At 37.9% G+C, this 22138-nt stretch overlaps 1 long non-coding RNA gene across 1 annotated transcript; it reads left to right on the top strand.

Annotated features, from left to right (window-relative positions):
* Positions 1-10383: 10383 nt before the first annotated feature.
* LOC118641097 lies at positions 10384-16404 on the top strand. The gene is made up of 3 exons (XR_004961554.1): positions 10384-10491; positions 14578-14633; positions 16147-16404. It is a non-coding gene; the product is annotated as an uncharacterized LOC118641097 (long non-coding RNA).
* Positions 16405-22138: the final 5734 nt, after the last annotated feature.

Here is a 22138-nt window from a genome sequence, read left to right as displayed (position 1 = left end):
TCAAAGAGCCCAGGCGGTGTGTCTCAGTGGATTGAGTGTCGTCCCATGGACTGAGCAGTCCTGGGTTTGAATCCTGGTCAAGGCACATGCCTGGGTTGTGGGCTCAACCGAGGGGGGGTCGTACAGGAGGCAGCTGATCGATGTTTCTCTGTCACATCGATGTTTCTATATCTCTCTTCCTTCCTCTCTCTCTAAAAAAACAAAAAACAAAAATCAATGAAAACATATTAAAGAAAATCAAAGAGAATTCAAAGGGATTCAAGGACATGCTGTCACCTTCATGCTTCTAATATAAGGGGCATTTAAACTTAAATCCTTCCACTCCAATGACAGTCTCATTTAATTCTACAAACCTCTGATGAACAATATTTTACAACCATGACCATTGCTGTTTTACATCTGCTTTTTCTTTTTTTTTAGAATGTCAGATCCAGAGCTTCCACTCTGGTTTTTCTTCTGACTTATGATCCTGAGTTCAGAAAGGTGTTGGTCAGTCCCCATAGATCACTGGAATTGTCTAGTCAACTTTATGAACTTTGGAGCCTCTCCTTGTACAGAGTCCTAGGGTACTGATAAATGACTTATAATTTATCTGCTGAATGCTTGGGTTTTATCTTCCCAGTTCCAGCTTCACAGCATTTCTTTCTTTTATAAAAGGAATGTATCACCTTGCTTCTTGTAAGTCACTGCTTTATGATGCAACTTGCTACAAGTTAATGTGCAGGAGAGCAGTAATGCTGGGCCTCAGAGGAAGCTCACGTTCTTTTTCTGCAGCCTGACTCCCCTATGAAACATCACTGGGTCATGAAACACTGTTTTCTCTCATGTTCTTTTTACTATTATAATTATAATTATTATAGTAACAATAATAATAATTATTATTATTTGTAAATCCTCACCCTAGGATATTGTTCCATTTACCTTCAGATAGAATGGGAGGGGGAGATAGAGAAAGAGAGAGAGAGAAACATCCATGTGAGAGAGACACACCAACTGGCTGCCTTCCGCACAACCCCCACCAGGGCCAGAGACTGAATCACAACTGAGGTACATGCCCTTGACAGGAATCGAACCCATGACGCTTTGATCTGAGGGCGCACACTCCAACCGCTGAGTCAAACTGGCCAGGGCTCATGTTCTTTTTATTTTCAAAAAATTTAATTGAATGTATTGGGATTAATAAAATTAAAGAGGTTTCAGGTGTACAGTGTTATAATACACCATCTGTATATTGTATTGTCTGTTCACCACCCAAAGTCAAGTCTCCTTTCACCTCCATTTATCCCCCTTTCTCCTCTTCAACCTTCCCCATCCCCTTTGGTAACTACCATATTGTTCTTTTAAAATTTTCATCTTATATTAACCACCTAGAAAATTAAGTCTTTGAAGACATTGAGGCTACACAGTGTTGTTTGTTTTAAATTATTTTTAAGAAATGTCTAGAGGAGAAATATTCTTTTGTTGTTGTTATTGTTTAAATTTATTTAATTATTTTTGTTACAGATGTTTCTCCTTTCCCCCCATTGACACCCTCCTCCCAGCCCCACCTGCCCCCAACATTATTGTCTATGATCATGTTTACCCAAATATGCTTATAAGTTCTGTGGTTTATCTCTTTCCTCCCCCCATTCTCCTCTTTGGAGTTTCTGTCAGTCTGTACCCCACTTCCATGTCCCTGGGTCTATTCTGTTCATCAGCTTGTCCTGTTCATTATATTCCACAATTAAGTGAGATCATGTAATACTTGTCTTTCTCTGACTGGCTTGCTTCATTTAGTTATGTTGTTTTTTTGTTTTGTTTTTTATCCTCACCCAAGGACATTTTTTGATATTTTGTTCAGATAGAGTGGGAGGGGGAGAGAGAGAGAGGGAAACATCGATGTGAAAGGGACACATCAAGTGGTTGCCACCCACACGACCCAACCAGGGCCAGGGACAAACTGCAACCGAGGTACGTGCCCTTAGCGGGAACCAAACCCAGGTCTCTCCAGACGGCAGGCTGATGCTCTAACCACTGAGCCAAACCGGCCAGGGCTTCATTTAGGACAATACGCTCCAGGTCCCTCTATGTTCTCTCAAAGGATAAGAGATCTCTCTTCCTTACAGCAGCATAGTACTCCATTGCGTATATTTTTTATCCATTCCTTAACTGATGAGCACATGGGTTGTTTCCAGATCTTAGCAAATAGTGCTTTTATAAACATAGGGGCACACATATTCTTCCTGATTGGTGTTTCAGGCTTCTTAGGGGATATTACTAGAACTGGGATCACCGGGTCAAATGGTAGTTCAATCTTTAATTTTTTGAGGTAACACTATAGTGTTTTCCATAGTGGCTGCACCAGTCTGCATTCCCACCAGCAGTGTACTAGGGTCCTCTTTCTCCACAATCTCACCAGAATTTATTGTTTGATGATTTGTTGATGATAACCATTCTGGCAGTTGTGAAGTGATACCTCACTGTTATTTTAATTTGCATCTTTCTGATAATTAGTGATGTTGAGCATTTCTTCGTATGTCTCTTGGCCATTTGTATGTCCTGTTTGGAGAGGTGTCTATTTAGGTTCTCTGCCCATTTTTTAATTGGGTTCTTTGTCTTCCTTTTGATGAATTGTATGAGTATTCTATATATTTTGGAAATTAACCCCTTATCTGATGTAACGTTGGCAATTATACTCTCCCATATAGTTGGTTCTCTTTCCATTTTGATGGTTGTTTCTTGTGCTGAGCAGAACTTTTTTAGTTTGATGTAGTCCCATATGTTCATTTTTTTCTGTTTCTCTTGCCTTAGGCATTATATTAGTGAAAATTCTTCTGTGATGTCTGAAATTTTGTTGCCTACATTTTCTTCTAGGTTTTTTATGAATTCACAAGTCACATTTAGGTCTTTTATCCATTTTGGGTTTATTCTTGTGTATGGTGTAAGTTGGTGGTCTAACTTCATTTTTTTGCATGTGGCTGTCTAATTTTCCCAACACCATTTATTAAAGAGACTGTCTTTACTCCATTGCATGCTCTTGCCACCTTTGTCAAATATTAATTGAGCATAATGATATGTGTCAATTTCTGGGTTCTCTGTTCTGTTCCATTGATCTATATGCCTGTTCTTGTGCCAGTACCAGGCTGTTTTGATTACAGTGGCTTTGTAGTATAACCTGATATCTGGTATTATGATTCCACCTACTTTGTTCTTCTTTTTCAAGATTGCTGTGGCTATTCCGGGTCTTTTTGGTTCCATATAAACTTTTGGATTATTTGTTCTAGATCTGTGAAGTATGTCATTGGTATTTTGATGGGGATTGCATTGATAAATGAGAAATATTTCTTGTCTTGACCCATTGTACACTGACTTCACATCTGACTGCAAACATACTATACCCCAGAATGTTATAATCCTAAGTATAACTTTCAGCTATTATAAATATTTCTCTTTTAAAACTAGTGATGGGTGATATTTTTCCCCAACAAATTTGTGTTTTACCAAACACTTTTCCAAAGGCTGGGCATACTATGTATACACAAAGATAAAAATGTCACACAAATGTGACCAGTTTGTTGCTGGGCTACACATTTATTATTTAGAAGAAAGTTTATACTAGCATGCCATCCAGAGAATTTACAATTCTTAGAGAATTTGGCCAGTTTCAAACAACTACTCCAGGGAATTTATTTTTTCCTAAGGGTAGAGATACTAAAAGAGTCTAAGAGGTTAATGCTATTCTGGATGATTTCCCCTGCTCAATTCCAATTAATGGCATGGCTATAAAAATCTTTGGGTAACTATTAACATCTAATGACCAAAGAAGAAAGGTAATTTATGACAAATTTTAGTTCATGCCATAAAAGGATAGGAATCTTTAACAAAGTGAAATTCTTTAACACAAAATGATAATAATTCTTTGTATGCTATGGCTATTTTAATTTATGGATACAGATAATAGTGAAACTTCATTATCTATTTTCTTCCCACTATACTTCACTGTCCACAGTAAGTAGTAATAACATATACACACACACATATTATTTTTTCTAATTGAATTGAATTGATTGAGCAACAACTACATGCGAGACTCTCTTGGGGGTGGGAGATTCAAAGAGGAAATGATGGAATTCCTATTTGCCAGAAACTCAAAGTCTAGTGACACAAAAAGATATTTTTACAATGAAAATCATTTTAATACTCATTCACGGATCACCTTTATGCTGTGTGTCAAGTGCTAGATTAGATTCATCTCTGCTCTTAATGGATTCTCTTATGGTAAGTACATGCCCTTTAGGCTGTGGAGGTAAGAGTAACAACGCCATACCCATTTCCATGAGTCAGTGAAGGCTTCTGGTGGAAATTATATTTAACAGAGACTTGGAGCATGTGAAGGACTTTCCTTTAACTCCTACATCCCATTCACCTAGCTTGTACTGTCTAAAGAGGGAGAGAGAGGTCTGGCAATTAAAAGGTTTGAGAGAGGGGAAATTGTGTATAGAGGTAGAAAGACTATATGTTCAGAGGTAGAAGAAATGTCAAGGAATAACCGGAAGTAGTAACACAGATCACAAAGTGGAGTTGAGCATAGCAGGAGATAAGGCTGTGAATGCCAAGCTAAGAAGCTAGTGCATCATTCTGACTGAAGAACCTTCCAAAGGGAAGCAATAGTTGTACTTAGAAATTGGACTCATCAGAGCGACAAGAGCCCAATATCTTGCTCATGTGTTTCTCTTTGACCTGGGGATCAGAATGCAGCTGAAACCAGAATATGGAATGAAGATAATGGTAGTCCTACCAGAAAAATATATGCTGACCCTCTGTTAAAAATTCCAAATGAAGTACAAATAGATGATATAGATGATATAGATATAGATATAGATATAGATATAGATATAGATATAGATATATAGATATATGGAGTCCTTTTTCACCCAACATGTATAGATCTAAACTTCCAAAAGTAATTTTTAAAAATGTATGCCTAAAATGATTATTGCAGTTCAAATGATATTTCTCTCTACAAAAATGAAACACAACAGGCTCCTTTTAAATACTTAATTGTATTCAAGGACATAAATCCTCTATTTAGAAATGAGACTGAATACCATTTTTATTGTTTTCCAGCTTTGTAAAAGTGGGAAAACCAACTAATCTTCCATTTTGCTTCTTCCTTTATCAATAAAATGCAATTAAGAACAATACCTACTATTTAAGCCCTGTTTGTGGGACTAGATATGTAACAACGTTACGGTTAGAATGGGTCTTCCAGAAAGCAGACACCAAGAAACTATTGGGGCCAATGGCCCTCAAATATAGAAGAGAGAGAGAGCTGGAATGGGCAAGGAGAGCCTTCAAACTACAACATGAAAGGACAGAGGGCAGGATAAAAGATGAAAACAGAGAGCCTCACATGGTGGTGTAGTTCTGAGCATGTTTTGGTCAGCCCTCCGGGCAGCCCTGGCACAGGGATGGCCCAGGAGGAGCCTTGCACTGGGCAGACATGGCCAGGAGCTAGTAACCCATTATGTTCCACGTCTGGCTGAGAGCTGTCCAGAAAGAATGTGGCTGGGCTAAAGCAATACAGTGGATCCCGAGGCTATCAGCTAGTTGCGCTGCTATGCTATCAGATGTCCAACTCTATCAGAGCTGTATAAAAATGTCTTGAGTCATCTCCTTTATTAATTTCTCCAAACCCTCTCCAAGTATCCACAGCACTTTTCTGCCTCTTGCTTCATTTGGGTCAGGCATTAATTTCTGCCTTAAAGTCCTTTTCAGCCACAAGTTATAAAAAGGCATAATCCAGTTCAAAAATATATCTGTAATCCTCACTCACCACTGCAGCGTGTTTGGTCCACAATAGAAGTTCAGTAAACATCTGTTGAAGAAATGGAGATTGTTGTTTTTTCAGGGATGTAATCTTACTCTGGTTGGTCTGAGTCCTTACAGCAATAAGTCATGCAACTGGGATGTGCGTGTAGGCGGTATATGACATGCAGATATCCCCTAATAAAACATTCAGACTTCCTGAGCTTCCTTTTTTTATATATAAATTTTATAGTTTGTCTTAGACCATATTTCTTTTACTTTTTTATTTCACTGCATTTTATACTTTTTAAAAATGAAAGATGAGTTGCTCTCCAGCCATAAAAGATAATCAAGATTTTCCCTTAGGGATTTCTTATCATGGTGAGTGAAATCTATTGTAATATCCCCATGTTGTAAGACATACATGACAAGCTCAACAGTAAGTGAAATATGAGAGAAAGGGACTGAGGGCAAACGGGAGCATGATCAGCTGAGTTTCCTTTCCTGGCTCTTAAGAGCAGACTGGTCAGTAGTAGTGACGGGTGTCACACTTAAAATGTTTCAGAAATGTTTGCATGCAAACACACATGTTTAGATATGACGGTAACCACCAAATGAGCTCTTCCAGCATTAAATTTCTACCCAAGAAAGACAGACATGCGCTTTACAAGCAACAGTCTGGGTAAAATGTATTCTGCCAAGGATCTCACACCTCATGCTCCTTTAATTAAGGATATCTGTGCATCAAGACTTCCTCCCACCCATTTTGACTAGAAATATAGAGAATCAAATGGCTCTTTTTTAGTCTATCATCTTCCATACAGTTATCGGGAAGGAAATAGACATAGTTGGAGTATGTGAAAAAATGTTTCTCTCATTTCTCTAAAGTAAAGTATTAGCTCTGGAATCCTGAAAGCTCATCAGAAAAGAAAGCAGCAAGGAGAAACTGTGAAGCAAGGAATGCTTTTATTGCGCCTTACAGACCCTTTAGCTTTGCTTTCTGTTATCATTCTCCGAGAAGGGTCGAGTTGACACAGATTCTTTAATGCAGACATTATCCCAGGGATTAGATCCTATAACACCCAGTAGTTTAAGTACATCCTAATAACAATGAAACTGCATTTAGCAATATTTCTTGAATAGGAGAAAAAATAAATTTTCAAGTTTTTGATTCTGATTTTGTAATGAAATACCACACAGAGAAATAGCCATTTCATTAAATGAGGAGTTGCATTGAATTCTTTCCCAGCAAGATTATCATTCATTGTCTATTATCAGTATGTACCAAACATGATTTAGAGTGACATTACATTTTCTAATCTAATAACTATAATTTATTTATCATTAGAATTTTAATAATCAACTTCCTTTTCTAAACAAATACCTGCAATTAGAAACCTGATGACATTTGAGGATATTTTGTTCTTTTGATGTAAAGAATGTTGGGTTATGATAGAAAAGATATAAGTGAATGACAACATACCCTAAGGTAGGGGTAGGGAGCTTAGAACAAGATGCCTCAGTTGAAGTCCTGGCTCACCACTCACTAGCTGTACATCTTTGACATGCAGAGATATTAAGTTTCTCATTCTCTAATTCATAAAATGGCTACAATTCTACTTTATTCAATGACTACTGTTACGTTTAGATGAGATAGTTTTTAAAATGCCTGATACAAAATAAATATCTAATTAAATGAGTGTCTTCTCCAAGCACTTTTCAATCCAATCTGTGATTTTCCATGGAGGATACTGACTTCCTCAGAGGGGAGAGGAGCTTGTTTAGTGCCATGTCACTAGGGATTGGCCAAATAAGCATTAGAAAACAGAGACCACAATCACTGTTTTAGGGCTCCAGGGTAACTTATTAAGCTGCATCTTTCAAATCATCCTTCAGGAGTGGTAAGCACTAAAGAGAAGGGACCACTTTTCAGGCAGAGAAGACACAAAGAATGGCAAGCCTGGTTCTGGCAGGAAAAGCTGATTGTCACATCTAAGGGGAAGTCTCTGCCCCTTTATGCTTTCTAACAAAGGGTGGAATATTGATAGGCAACTCAATAACAAGATTGATACTCTTTAAAAGTATCTTTTGTGATATACTTTAATTCTTTAGTTTGATTATGCACAATGGAACGCTAATCAGGTGGAAATCTTTTGTAATATCATAAATTGATCAGACTGACGATATGGACACAAAATTTTCTGAGTGGGAAAATACTGGAATGATCATTACAGGGTGAAATTGAGATACAACATAAGTAAACTGATTTCAGGGCTAAAAGTAAAGCACAGTTCTCACATTGCTAAATTTGGCGAGTCCCTGCCTAAATCGCCAATTTCCACAGGGCAACACCTAGATATAAATTAAAACATGGTAACACCCTAAAACAAACCTAAAGGGGCATTTCTTACCTATGGAATTATTGGCAAGGAAAAGTATTTTATTTTACATTTGTGCTCCTGAGTAGAAATCATTTTTTTGTAGTTCTACTCATATTTCTTCTGTTATCCTTCGACATGTTTGTTTTCCTTTTTCTATTTATTAAATTGTTAACTGTTATTGCAGAGTGTTTATAGCCTTTATATACATTTCCACAATCAGGATAGGTGTGAGGACCTTTAAAGTATGTAGTTCTTTTTGAACTTATTAATTGGAATATCTTTTAGGTCGGTGGGTCTTGATTTCTTTGGCAAAGAAATCTCAGCCAAATTTTCATAGACAATGGGTAACCTTTGAAATAATATTTATTCAAGGATTAGATGAAGAACATGGTAACAAGTTATTGCACTTGATATCCTACAATTTGTACAAATTTAATTCAGCCAAGCCTGTACACAGTAACATATTAGACTATATCATATTGCTCCTCTATTCCTACACCTTCCTGCAGAATGGAATAATACTGTCTTACACTGAGATTTACTTTAATACGATGCCATCAGTCTATGCAGACAAGTGCTACCAGGAACTGTTATATGGAACTCACCATGACCACTTCAAGGCTGTTGACAATATTGTTGAGAATGTGATTCATTATATCACACACTGTCTTTCCTGAGATCTCTCGAGAACATCCCACCTCTTCTGACCATCTCTTTCTGAACAATCCATTTGTTTTGATATCCTGAAGACTGTCAATGCCCAAATCTATCAAATTCCTTCAACATGGGCTGCTGAGAATCTAAAAAACAAGAGTAAGTGTATAAAACTTTTATTAAAGTGTATTTGTGTTTTGTCCCATTTCTGGATTGACTTGAAGTTTCTAGTCTTGTTATTTTTCTCCTTCCTCGCCTATTTCTAATTATGGTGCTTTGATGTATTTTAAATATTCTCATAAGCTATCTTAAATCCTTCTTAGAACAAAGTGAGTAATAAATAAATAAAACCATGAGCAATGTCACAACGCAGAATAAGATGGAAGGGTAAATGTTCATAATATAAAACGAGGCTTATTGAAACGGAGTCCATGTTAAATAAATTGGGCTCTTTACCTTCTTGTTGGCTTAGATGCCCCCCTTCTCTCTTCATTAGCTCAGAAAGACCCTTTCTTTACAGTTTTCTCTTGTAACTATTCAAGTGTCAATTAAATAGCAGATATTTTATCTGTCAATTTTGAATCAACATATTACTGAAAATTAAATGATCTTTCTAAAACATCATAAATTCATCTACTGAGAGATTCAGCACAATCTTGGATAACAATTGAAATACTAAGAATGTCACTATTTTTAATGTCTATATATTTTTGATTGGGCCATGATGATAAGAGATATAGAAAAAAATGGAGAATTTAAGTGGGTAAATGATTTTGCTATTCAGACTCTGTGTGTGTGTGTGTGTGTGTGTGTGTGTGTGTGTGTAGTACCAGCACGGGCTTCAATTGGGGTGCTTACAATAGCAAATTCGGAAGGAAGAAAACTAAGAATAGTACTGTAGAGGAGAAATAATTACAAGAAAAGAGATGAGTAAGAAATAATGGAACTTTCTCCTTTCCTTCCTTATTAATTATGGAAACAAATCGAGGAATTCTGAGTATAATTATTCTTTGAAATTTTACTTTATTTGCTCAATGTAGATAATGATGTTTCTCATAATTTCACTTTATTGTTTCAAAGACATTTCCTATGCCTTTTATATTTTAAAGCATTTTTTAGCAGTTATATTTTCTGGGTACACAGAATGTTGTTCATGCAGCTATTATAAAAATAAACTATTGCCATCTATTTATCTGTTTACATTTTGTCCTATCTATTAGGTTCTGAATGTCTAAGTTAAGACTTTTTCCTTATTCATAACTATCTAAACATAGTGTGTGGTTCAAGGTAAACCTCAGCAGAATACTATAAATAATTTACTCAAAATCGTCTTCCTTTTCAAAGATTATACTTGGGGGAAATACTCAGGCAATGAAACAACGAAGGAAGAAAAGTGTGCTAATGAGAGAACAGGGTGGGTTAAACCACACGGAGGCTGCATGGAAGAGATAGGGCTGGAATGAGAGAATATCGCGAGAGAGGAGAACAGGCTTTCCCAGCACCGGGAATAAATTGCGTTTCAATCCCCAGCTGTGCTCCCTTCGTGTGCCTGGCTTTGTGCAAACCGTCAGGAACACACGTGAATGAGACAGAGCCTACAGCTTCGTGGGGTAACAAAGAAGCAACTCTGCACTGAAAACCCAGTGGAATAAGAGCTCCTGTGGAGGAAGTAAGTGTCCCAGAGGATGTGGAAGGGTCTCAACCTGGAGGAAAGCACAGACTTCCTTGAGTAAATAACTGTTTAGTGGAGACCTGCAGATAAGAAAGTTAGCCGAATAAAGGTGGCAGATTGCATATGTTGGGGGTGAGGGCAGTGGTGGGTAAAAGGTGGTGTTCCAGACTGGAAAAAGAGAGCAAAAAGAAAGACTGGCAAAAGATGAGGCTGAAAATGTATGAATGAGCCAGAACATAAAGGATTTTATAAACTCTACAAAGTAGTTTATCCTAAGAGCAAATAGTGAACCATTGAAAGACTGTGAGCAAAAGAATAACCCAGTGAAAACAAACATAAAAGAAAATGATAACAGACATCGTCAAATACAGATGAATTTGGATAGATTAAATTATTTGGAATAGAGATTACATTATTTGGAGTTCTATGAAATTAGCAAGTGGAATTTAACTTTGGGAGATAAGTTAAACAAAGTTTCGATCTTTACCAAAAAACTCTAGAGAGATGTGACTTGCTTATTAGCCAAGCTAGGCCAGTGTGTGTTCCAGGAACAAATTATCGCCTCTCTCTGAGGCTCAAGTAAAGAGATTGATTAGAAACAAGATATTATCCAGAAAATGTGTACGACACAAGTGGCGATGGAAGAGACTGAAGCTGGGGCAGAGCGTAAGAGGAGAATGGCGCATATTCCTACCAGCGGAAAATCTCTTTAGCACTTCACTGAATTTGAGAAGTTTGCTAAATAAGCAGGGTTCTACCGCATCCCGACTTTATTTTTTTTTAAATAGCTCGATAGAGATACAGATTTCTGCCCCATGACTCAAATGCTCATGTTCTGAAATGACTACTGTCAAAACAGAGCGCTTCACAGAGACAGAGAGGCGAGGGCGGGACGAGCCACGCTCAGCAGCCTGGGCCTCTCCGGGCGGGGGCCGCGGGCCCGGCCAGCAGGCAGGCAGCCCTGGCACCGGCTGCCAGCTCCATGCCCGTGGGAAGCAGCATCCCAGGGAGGGCAGCCTGCAAGTGCACTGTTAGGAGAGGGGGCTCTAGCGCCTGGAGCAGAGATGTACTCTGGTAGATTGGACAGTTTATCCATCTGGGGTGGTTGTGACGTCTGAGTCAGAAGGATAAACTTCAAACAGGTTGAAATCAAGTTTCTATTAATTATCCCGGAAGAGGAGAAAGAAAATTAATGCACAGACATAAGCTAGTCTTTGAATAAAGGGGGATGTTTTATTATGATAGTTAAGGCTACAGTCCTTTTCAAAACAGGCAAAAGGACGAAGAAATATTTAAACAGATTAAAATGATAAACAGAGCAATGTGATCAGTAATTTAAATGTTATATATACTAAGAAGGAAGGTGGCAAGTGAATATATGTATAAGAAGACCCAGTATAAGAGCAGGAAAATGTCTAACCATAAGCATTGAGAAGACGTCCCTGGTTATGAGTATTTATATGTATTAACATCTAGAAAATGCAGTTGTTTCGCAATGTTTCTAAAAAGAAATACATGCTCCCTGTAATTAAACAAACTTTTGTTTTGTTTTGTTTTTGTTTTTTTGTTGGTATGTGCCCCTAGCAGAAACCAAACCCGGGACTCTCTGGTCCACAGGCCAACGCTCCAACTGCTGAGCCAAACCGGCCAGGGCTAACATTCTTAATTTCTATGTGTTTATATACCTAAAAAGAAAACTAAGACTTAGAAAGTCATCATAGTATATTCATTGCAGCATTGTTCGAAACATGGAAAAGCTGAGATGCATAATAACTGGGAATGAATAAATGCAACATAACATACCCACATGATAGAATACCTGGGCAGCAGTTAAATCAAATAGATCTACGCCAATCACCAAATAGCAACATGCACAAGAGATATCAACAGAGGTGAAGAGCCTTCATTTTACTCAAGCAGCTCTCAGTATGGGAGATAGAAAATGAAGTGTATGGCTATGATACAGTGTGACATTGGTCACAGAAGTATGCCAGGGACATGCTGTGGTAGCACAGTGAGGGAAAGCTACAATAAAGATATTATAAAGATACAGAAAGTGAGTTGATTCCTGAAAGGTGAATATGGGTGTATTGACAACCTCTTGTATAGCACTTCTAAATGCCCCCAGCTCTACCTGGTATTCCAGCCTCTGCTGGGTGACCAGCCTGGCACAGGTGGAATCAGATAGCATCTTGCCTATGCTATGGCATTTTTATTCCTGTTTCTCATTTATCAGCCACCCCAGCACCCTCTGTGACATGTTCAGGTGTTATGTTGGTGCAAATCTGCATGGCACTCAAACACATGAGCAATCCAGCTGGGCAGTGAGTAACCCCATGGGGCCATACCTGACCAATGGAGGCTGAGAGGCAATGGATAAATACTTCTTTCCATCCACTGGGTAGGCAAGTATGAAAACAGACACAGATGAGTGAGGGGCAAAAGTACACTCAAAGACCTGCAGATAATTCACATTTCTTTCGCCTAGAGTATGAGTGGCAGTGTGATGAAAGCCTTGTTCAGGCATCAGGTTATGAAGGACCTCGTGTAAAATACAATGAAACTAGGAGCCTCTTGGGTCAGCATGCGATTACCACTGAGTAGTTTAAATCTGTGTGACAGTATGACATGTTTTTAAATTTCCTTTTAATTTTTATACTTATGGGGAGGTGAATTTAAAGGTGACAAACCAAAGATGGGACATGAGTTAGATTCAAGAATTCATGCAGAAAAATAATTATTAAAACTTTTGAAAACACTCAAGTCTAAAGATAAATTGTTGGATATGAAAAATTTTTGAAGGACACATTTGACAGTATTTGGTGCACATGACATGAAGGAAAAGGGAAGAATCTATATTATCATTCCTGTTGTTGCGATAAATTCACCCAGTGACAGTGAGCTTTGCAGGTGCTAAAAAAGACTTGAAGTGATCAGACACAGATAACGTGGGGTTGGACTGCAGGGGAGGTCTTCTTCGGAAACAGGTGTGTGAATGCTGCAGCACTTCACTATCAATGTGCAGTCTGAGTGGACGGAATTGCCTCCCGGAAAGAGTACGTGGGAAAAGATGAGGAGCTGGACGTGGGGGAAATGATAAGGATTTCCCACGAGGCAAGTAGGTGGAGGAAAAATCTATGGATAAATCTCAAAATGCACTGTCAGAAGGTAAGAAGAGAACCACAAAAGAATAGAAGGCTGTGTTCAAGAAGCATAAATCAAGAAGTTTTAAACAACTGAAGGAAATCAAAGTTAAAGACCACAGTGAGATCAGCTAAGAGGAAGGCTGAAAATCATTTACTGCAACTGCCACGCACTGGTGTTCCACAGTAGGCTGAAGACGTGCAATACCTGACTATTTAGTCAGGGGCACTGACCTCTTTTCCCTTAGGTTGTCAAAAAATAAATAAATAACAGCCAACATAACAATAGCTGTCTGGTGTGAATGAATTCAAATTATACCTCTTTTTTTTTTGTCAGATCAGCAAAATATACATTTTTCTGGTGTGCCACAGAATTTTAATTAGCTTATGCATACCACAAGATCAAAAGGGTTGTAAATCACTGCACTGAACTATACCAGGAAGAGACATTCAGTGCCATTAGTGAGGGCAGTTCAGGGCAAGAATGAATCGTAGGAAGCCAGACTATAGGAAGTTGAGGCTCACTGGGTAAGGAGGAGGAGACAGCGAGTGTGGAGGCTCCTGTTAAGTAGATTGCACGGAAAGTAGAGAGAGGCTAGGCTCCATTACACTTAAACTGAAAATTCTGATAGAGTTGACGCTAAATTTGTATAATACTTGTTGTAAACATAAGAAAACGTTTAGCGATTGAATTGGAAATGGGAATGCCTTTCTTACTGTTTGAAGCTGCTAGTGAAAAGTCTAATTGAAAGTCTCAGATATAGTAAATGTTTTCTTCTAAATTAATGTGTAAAGCTTTTGCACTTCAATTTAAACTTCCTACCTAATTTCACCTAAAAGCAGAGAAGAGGCTCAACCTAAAGGCTACATTTATTTTTATCAGTCATAATCTGTAATTACTATACACAAGTAATATTTTTTGTTTGCTTGCTTGCTTCAGGAAACACATAGAAATGCAGAGATGAAAAAAGGTGATAACTGTTGAAGAAACAGGAGGTAAATCACTTTTTTTTTTTCACCCTGAAGCCTAAGAGTCAATATATTCAGAATGTACCTTGGAGGGCAGAGAACTGTTCTCAGGCATCAGATAATCTGAGATTTATTTGAATAACTTAACTGCCTAGAACAAAATTATTGATTTCCAAAAGAAAATCAAGGAACAAGTCTATCTGTATTTATGTATTTTTTTAACTGAACAAACTGCAGCCCAATGGATTTAATCAATTCAGACCATAGTTTTAAACATTCTTATGGGTTTCCTACCAGCTAACTGGCTCCAGGATTCATCCGTGTTAAAAAATTCAAAAAGTATGAAAGTGAGATGATACTTCAGGGGAAACATGAAATTATGTGCTCAAGCAATGGCACAGGACAATTACATTGTACTGTCTGCCAGAGAGAGTGTGTGTCTACACAATTAAGGGCTCAAGACCTGGCAGCCTTAGAGTGAGATCCTACCTCTGACAGTTACTGTCTGTGAGATGATGGGCACACACTTGACGTCATCACTCTGTGAAAGATATTGTTAATATCATTATACATATGAGGATACATCTACAAAACACAGGGTGGTAAAATTAATATTGGTACTATTTATCATTATCGTGGTGGTGCTGGTGCTGGTGATTCAGACACCAGCTTTTAATAGGCATCTAGCACGCATGACCACATGATAGCAGAAATGAATTAGAACTAGCTTTTCAGCATTGTACATATTATTTTGTAAGTATTTTAAAGGCAGGTATCTGCAATGGTTTCACAATTACTACAAGAAGAAGTTATACTGGTATATAAACCCCTTTGGGCCCTACGCTGACTACTCTCCTATCATCTCTAATAGCATATTTTGTATAGTAGACCTTTGTAGAACTACAGGAACAGTGAAGATGGAATTTAACGTCCCTGGCCCCTGGGTTGGATTTTCTGCACTGGAATTATTGTGTCTCCTTCCTAAGGACCATTCAGCCCTGCCTGCCAGCTGGCTTTGGCCAACTGAGCTACTTTTGTGCCAGAGATGCTCAGCAATATTTCAGAGCCTTCCAATGGTCTCACGGTCAAAAGAGTTGGCTGCCATCGCTGTTGCCTTGTTTTTTGACACTTGCACTTTCCTCAGCCTTCTCTGAAGGAGGAATGAGGATGGATTTGGTAAGGCTCTCGATGCCCAGCTCTGCTCAGTCCAGTCCCCAGGCCAATCACAACCAGACCCATGGAGACTTTGATTTTTCCCATGGCTGTCCATGGGGGGCATGTAAGATAACCCTTTAGTGTGTTAGAGTTAAGGACTCATGCAACTAAGTTTGATAATGAAGAGATCAAATATGGGAAGGAGAGACATAGAAGTTCCATGTGGCTTCCACCCACGTCCAGCCAGATTAAGAAAACTACTGGGCTTTCTTGTGAAATGATGCACTTTTTGCATTTTTCTACCCAACTTTTTCTCTCATTTATGTTTCCTTGGGGTCAAGTTTTAGGTTTTCCTCAAGCTCTTTTTTTTTTTTTTTTTCCCCAGAGAATGTGGACTAAGACACCAACACATTTCCCACATCTTAGCTTTGATGTTGCCTTCAAAAAGAAATCAGGCTGGATTGTGGAATGTGAGTTAGAAACTGTGGCTCCTGACTGCCTCCATGTGGGCCTCTCCTTCCTACGTGGGTGTTTATGCATCCCTCCAATCCTTCTATGAGCCCTTGACACTTATAATATGAATCATGCTGTATTACGATTGCCTGCTTATCTGATGCTCTCTTCTAATACAGTTTGAGTTCCTTGTAGACTTAGAAAATGACTTCTCAATTATTATATTCCTAGGATAAAGTACCTGCTTAATGAGAGTTCATGAATTAAATAAGTATTTTAAATAAATGCATACTCATATTTTTATTATCATTAATATTTGGATGGATACTGGGTTAAATGAATAAATATATGAGAAATGACTATATCATTCAATACAGCAGGACATATAAACCATCCCTGAAACACAATAGCTTACAGTGAGATCTGAAAAGAACAACAGACTCTCATCGACATGCAAACAAACTCAGACATAAACATGCAGTTGGGTATATGACAGACTGGAGGGTCACAAAATAAATGAAAATAAGTTTTCAAAAGGAGGAAAGAGAAAATAGTTCATGGAGAAAGAAAGAAGAAAGTAAAAGAGGAGGGAATAAGGAAGGGATGGTTAAAGGAAGGAAGGATAAAGAAATGAAGGGAGGGAGGAAGGAAAAAGAGAGGGGAAGAGGAAAGAGAGAGAAGGAAGGGGGAAAGAGGACGCGAACCAACTCACTCAGGTAGGTGGCACTGGTATAGCCTACAGGTGAGGGATGATTCTGCTTGGATCTAAACAAAGTCCTTTTCACTTTTCTAAATGCCTCCCATTATCCATCTAAAGGACCTCCTTTTCTGAATTACTCAGAGCTAAATAAGGATGTGTTTCCAAATGTACCAGCTATAGAAAATAACTAGTAAATAATTAAATAGTCTCAATGAGAGAAAATTTGGAAGAGGGCAGTGTAGCAGCAAAGTAAATGCCACCGCTGTGAGCATGAGATTTTATCAGAGCAATTATTTTGAGATCTATCTCCATTGCCAAGCCTCCATCAACTAAAAATTATGCATACATCAATTTTCAAGCAAAGAAGATGAATGATAATGTCACGATGACACCATACCCTACTCTCACCATGAACACTACCCTTAACCCACAGTTAAGAGCGGGATTGAGACACAAGACATCCCCTCTAGGTCAGGACACAGGAAAGAGATTTGGGTAGTGTTGAGGGATGCTAATGCCAAGTCTTCTTGTTTACCAAGAAAAAATATCCATGAAATTTTTGAAGAGCATTTATACCAGGAGACCAGGGCACTAGCCTCTATTCTGCCATTTATTTCATTTCTATTGTTATTGTTCTGAGATTTGCATGAATATGTTACTTTAAAAATAAATCACTCAATATTTTAAATCTGTTTTCAGCTCAGTTCGTTTCATCAAATCTCTGTGGACATTTAAGTAGTTTAACTTCATTCAAATTAGTGCCTTCCTAATAGAAGAGACAGCTTCAGAGTACATGCTGCATTGTCATCTCAGGGGAAGGAAAAGGAAATTTTATAAAATTTATCTCATTCTCATTAATAGTCGAGCTGAGATATGAGATCCATGTGAATTTTTTAAAGCAGCAAGTTTTCAGTTTACAAGAAGTAACCACTTAACCAGAGAACAGATATGCAAAACCCATGGACACAGACATTAGCGTGGGGAAGACCTGGGGTAGGGTGTGGCCTGGGGTAGGGTGGGGCCTGGGGTAGGGTGGGGCTGGGTGGAGGAATGGGGGACATCTGTAATTGTCAACAATAAATAAAAATACAATAAAAGAAGTAATCACTTTTCAGAAAATCCCTTCTCTTCTGTGGTTCAGGGGACATCTTAGCAAGTAGGTTATTGTTGTTGCTGTTTATTTGTTTGTCTTTCCACATCCCTGACTAATTGTAACAATCATCTCCATAGATAACTTGACACAGAAAATCTGGAGCAGAGAATAATTTCTTTAAAAGATAATCTCACTCTAGTATAATAAAGTAGTTGGATAACATTAAGATATGGTCTTATCTTGAGGTTTACTTTCTGGAAATGACAATGCTAAGCCATAGAAGAAGTGAGAGGGGAAAATCATTACCAGAACTCTTCCCCCTCCTCCTTTCAAAACAGGGAGCTTTCTAAGGGGTCTGGGAAGGACACGAGGCAAAGGAGTTTGCATTCTACTCCAGGTTCTTGGAATTGCCACAGACTGGAATGTCTATTCATTCTTCAAGACTACACTTGGATGATAAATCCTTTGTGAAATCTTCTTGCATCTCCCTTCCCATTTAAAATTAATCATGCTCCATATCCTTGATTTGTTACTTATTTGACCATTCGAGGAACAAGTAGATCAAACAAACAGCAGACTGATACTAGTGCCAGATGTTTGCATTAGGACGCTCCATGCAGAAAGGACTGACATTTATTCAGACTTTTAGTTCTCATTCAATCTGAAGTCATTGGGAAGATTGACCTCTCCCTTTATTTTTCCTCTAATCATATATGGGGGAAATGGTAACTTCAGCAGTATTATTTACTTTCAGACTGTGCTAGAGATATTTGGGTAAAAAAAATTTTTTTGAAAAAAACATAAATTCAGATATCTACAACTCTGAAAATATATTTAAAAATTGTTCCACCATTATGATAGTAACATATGCAGACACCTAAATATACACTTACATGTGAATACAGCATCAATATCTTAACGTGATCATCAAACCAAGGGGAGATCTTAGCTTACCAGATACATAATTGTTAAACCAGCTCAATTTCGTCATTTTATCACTATGGAAACAGAGACACAGGAGAAATTACTTACTCAGGGTGTCTCAGTTCATTGTCAGAGGTAATAAAATAATCAAAATATTGCCACAAAGCAGGTTAGCAAGTTGCAAGTATCTACAAGTATTTTGTCACAATTATTTCATTTGATCTCAACCCCAGTCACACTCTTGTGCAAACTGTAACAGGAAAAAGATAGCTAAGGAAAAGATTAGAATAACAGTTTTCTAGAGTTTTAGAATACACCAAACCATTGGTAGATCCTGGTTAAATTACTAAACTTGGTAATTAAATTAAAAGTTATTTCTTATGCTGATTAAAACTGCAGAACTTTTCTAAGATCTACATTCTGCTAAGAAGTTTCCTAGCATTAGCTCCATAGATTGTGCAGCAGTTAATATTTTTTAAATTTTATCTCTGCCTTTTACTGTTTAGACAATTTGCCCCTTTTTAATGTAAAGCATTTTGTGAATATAATAATTAAATTAAAATATAGCCCTGGCCAGTTTGACTCAGCGGTTAGAGCGTCAGCCTGCGGTCCGGAGAGACCCGGGTTCGGTTCCCACTAAGGGCACGCACCTCGGTTGCAGTTTGTCCCCGGCCCTGGTTGGGTCATGTGGGTGGCAACCACTCACAATGTGTCCCTTTCACATCGATGTTTCTCTCTCTCTCTCTCTCACCCTCCCACTCTATCTGAACAAAATATCAAAAAATATCCTTGGGTGAGGATAAAAAAATATATAATAAACATAAGTAACAGATATATAATGTAAGTATATAAGACTAGATAAATAAAGAGAATACCTTTACAAATACCTATCTGAGAGATTTGAGATATGATTTTCCTAAAATAAATATAATTTTATTTGCAAAGAAGCTTAATTTAGATCTTATCAAAAAGATACAATTTTTATTTATTTATTTATTTATCTATGTTACAAAAAGATACAATTTTTAAAAGATAAAAAGAAAGACTAAAGAACTTGGCTATGCTGGGTACAGTTCTTCTGTTGCTGTTGTTTGATTTCTAGTTTGGAATGTCACCCTTTCTCACTGGTGAGACATTCCCCCAGTATGTCTCTGGCAATGAAACAAGCAACACTGCCTACTTCCAATCAAACAGGAAAAACTGCAAAAACGAAACGAACACTTCAAACAGAAGAAAGGGAAAGTGCTGACTAAGACATGTTTCTTCGATTTCCTATTTTCCATGGTCGGTGCATTAGAGGCCGGGGATTGGCAGGGCGGCTGCAGAGTAGGGAGCACTGTCCCAGGAGCGGTGGGCAGTGACTCAGTCATTCGCAGCAATGGAATGTTCCGTAACGCAGAAGCAAATGACACCTTTCCTGTAATTTCTGGTTTACAGTTTTGCTTTGGCAATATAGGTGTTAGCCTTCAGTCAAGGGGAGGCTTAGGAAAAGCAAACTTCCTTTCGTAAAGGAAAACGTACCCTCTAAAACTGCTGCTCAGTGCATCATCAACCTAAACATTTGTATGCAACCCTCAAGGCTGGGATTCTTCTTGGTAACTGAGAAGGAGAGTCCATAAATAAATATTTATGTGTAAACCCGTTTATTATATGTCTGGTATTTTTTATTTGGATACTCGTTTATTATAGGTCTCCACTGGAATTTATATATGCTCCCTCAAGTTTGGAAGCCTGTCTTATTTATCTTGGTAATGTCAGAAACTAGAAAAGTATGTGTTCAAAAGTATGTGTGGAATGAATGAGCAAACGCCATGGTCGCCTGCGTGAGCCATCAATCCAAGCATCGCCAGTGACGCGCCGCATGCGCGAGGCCAACCCTGCGGTCCCAGCGTGCGCAGGACTGAGGGAGGGGCGAACACAAAATTAAAATTAGGATTTATGAGGTGTGGGTTGTTCCGCATCATGTTTCAGAACTCAGTCTGTGAAAGTGGGACGGTCGTGTCCCTTCCAGGGGACGTTTGCATACCTTGGGCTGAAAAATATGGAAGCACGAATTCACCGCACAAACCATGATTTCCAACCCGTAGAACAGTTGTTTTCACAAACCAGGAGGGAATATATTTTGGTCAGCCCGGGGGAACACTAACCATACCATATTGTAAATATAAAAGTCCCAACAGCTTTAAAAAGAAACAAAAGCAACCTTATTATTCCCTTTCCTATAATTCTGGAAACAAATGTTTCCATTAGGAAATATGTGCTAGTGAAGCACATCCTTCCCCTGCAAATTCCAGTAGACAGTCAAAATCAATATTGAATTGTTTGCCCAAATATTTCATATTGAAAACACCAACATTTTTGTTTGGGATGTTACAATTTAATATCAAATAACTTCTCCTGATGGGAAAATATAACTGTTGCTTAGTGATGTTTTAATATAACTTTATATTCTAGTGAAGATTACACTCTCATCATTCAGAAAGACCAATCCCACTTTTTTGTCACATTCTATTTAGTTTCTTCTCTTACTGAGGACCTGAACTATTGATTTCAGGGCTTCCAAGAATACTTAAAGATACAGTGCATGTACTCTCAGGATTTCACTTTGCTAAAATCTATGCCCTCCACAAATGTCTGGCATCTAGACTAGGGAACACTAGGCTTCTTGCTCCTACTAATTTCTAATTATCTTTGCATGGATTTCCCTAATACTACATAAAAAAATATCTTAACACCTCAATGTTATCTCCTAGTATACTCTTCATTGGCTATAAACTGGAGCTATAGCTTCCATCAACTGAATCTTCTTTGGAATTGCGTAATTGTTGCTGCCTGCTATATAATAGAAGTCATTTCCCAGAAAGATCACGACTCCAGTGAATGTGGCCAGGGTTTTAGTATACAATAATATCTAAATTTCATTTTTAAAGTACAGTATCAATCCTGATTTAAAGGAACCACAGAGTGGAATATCATGAAAATAAATCAATCTATTCTTAAATCTATCAGGTATGTTGAAGTTGGGAATATAAAATATGAAGCTGTCATCACTGAGGCCCATCATAGGCCTTTTTAACTTTTATTAACATGATTAGAATTCAAATCTATATATAATTAAATTAATAATTACATCTTTTACTTAATTTTAAGAATAAATCTTTAATAACATCTGTATGCATTCTAATTGTTTGTTTACACAATATTAAT

This window comes from Molossus molossus, unplaced genomic scaffold (assembly GCF_014108415.1).
Source record: "Molossus molossus isolate mMolMol1 unplaced genomic scaffold, mMolMol1.p scaffold_m16_p_25, whole genome shotgun sequence".
Taxonomy (NCBI): domain Eukaryota; kingdom Metazoa; phylum Chordata; class Mammalia; order Chiroptera; family Molossidae; genus Molossus; species Molossus molossus.
Note: the sequence above shows the minus strand (reverse complement) of the source record. Positions and strands in the feature narration are given on the sequence as shown.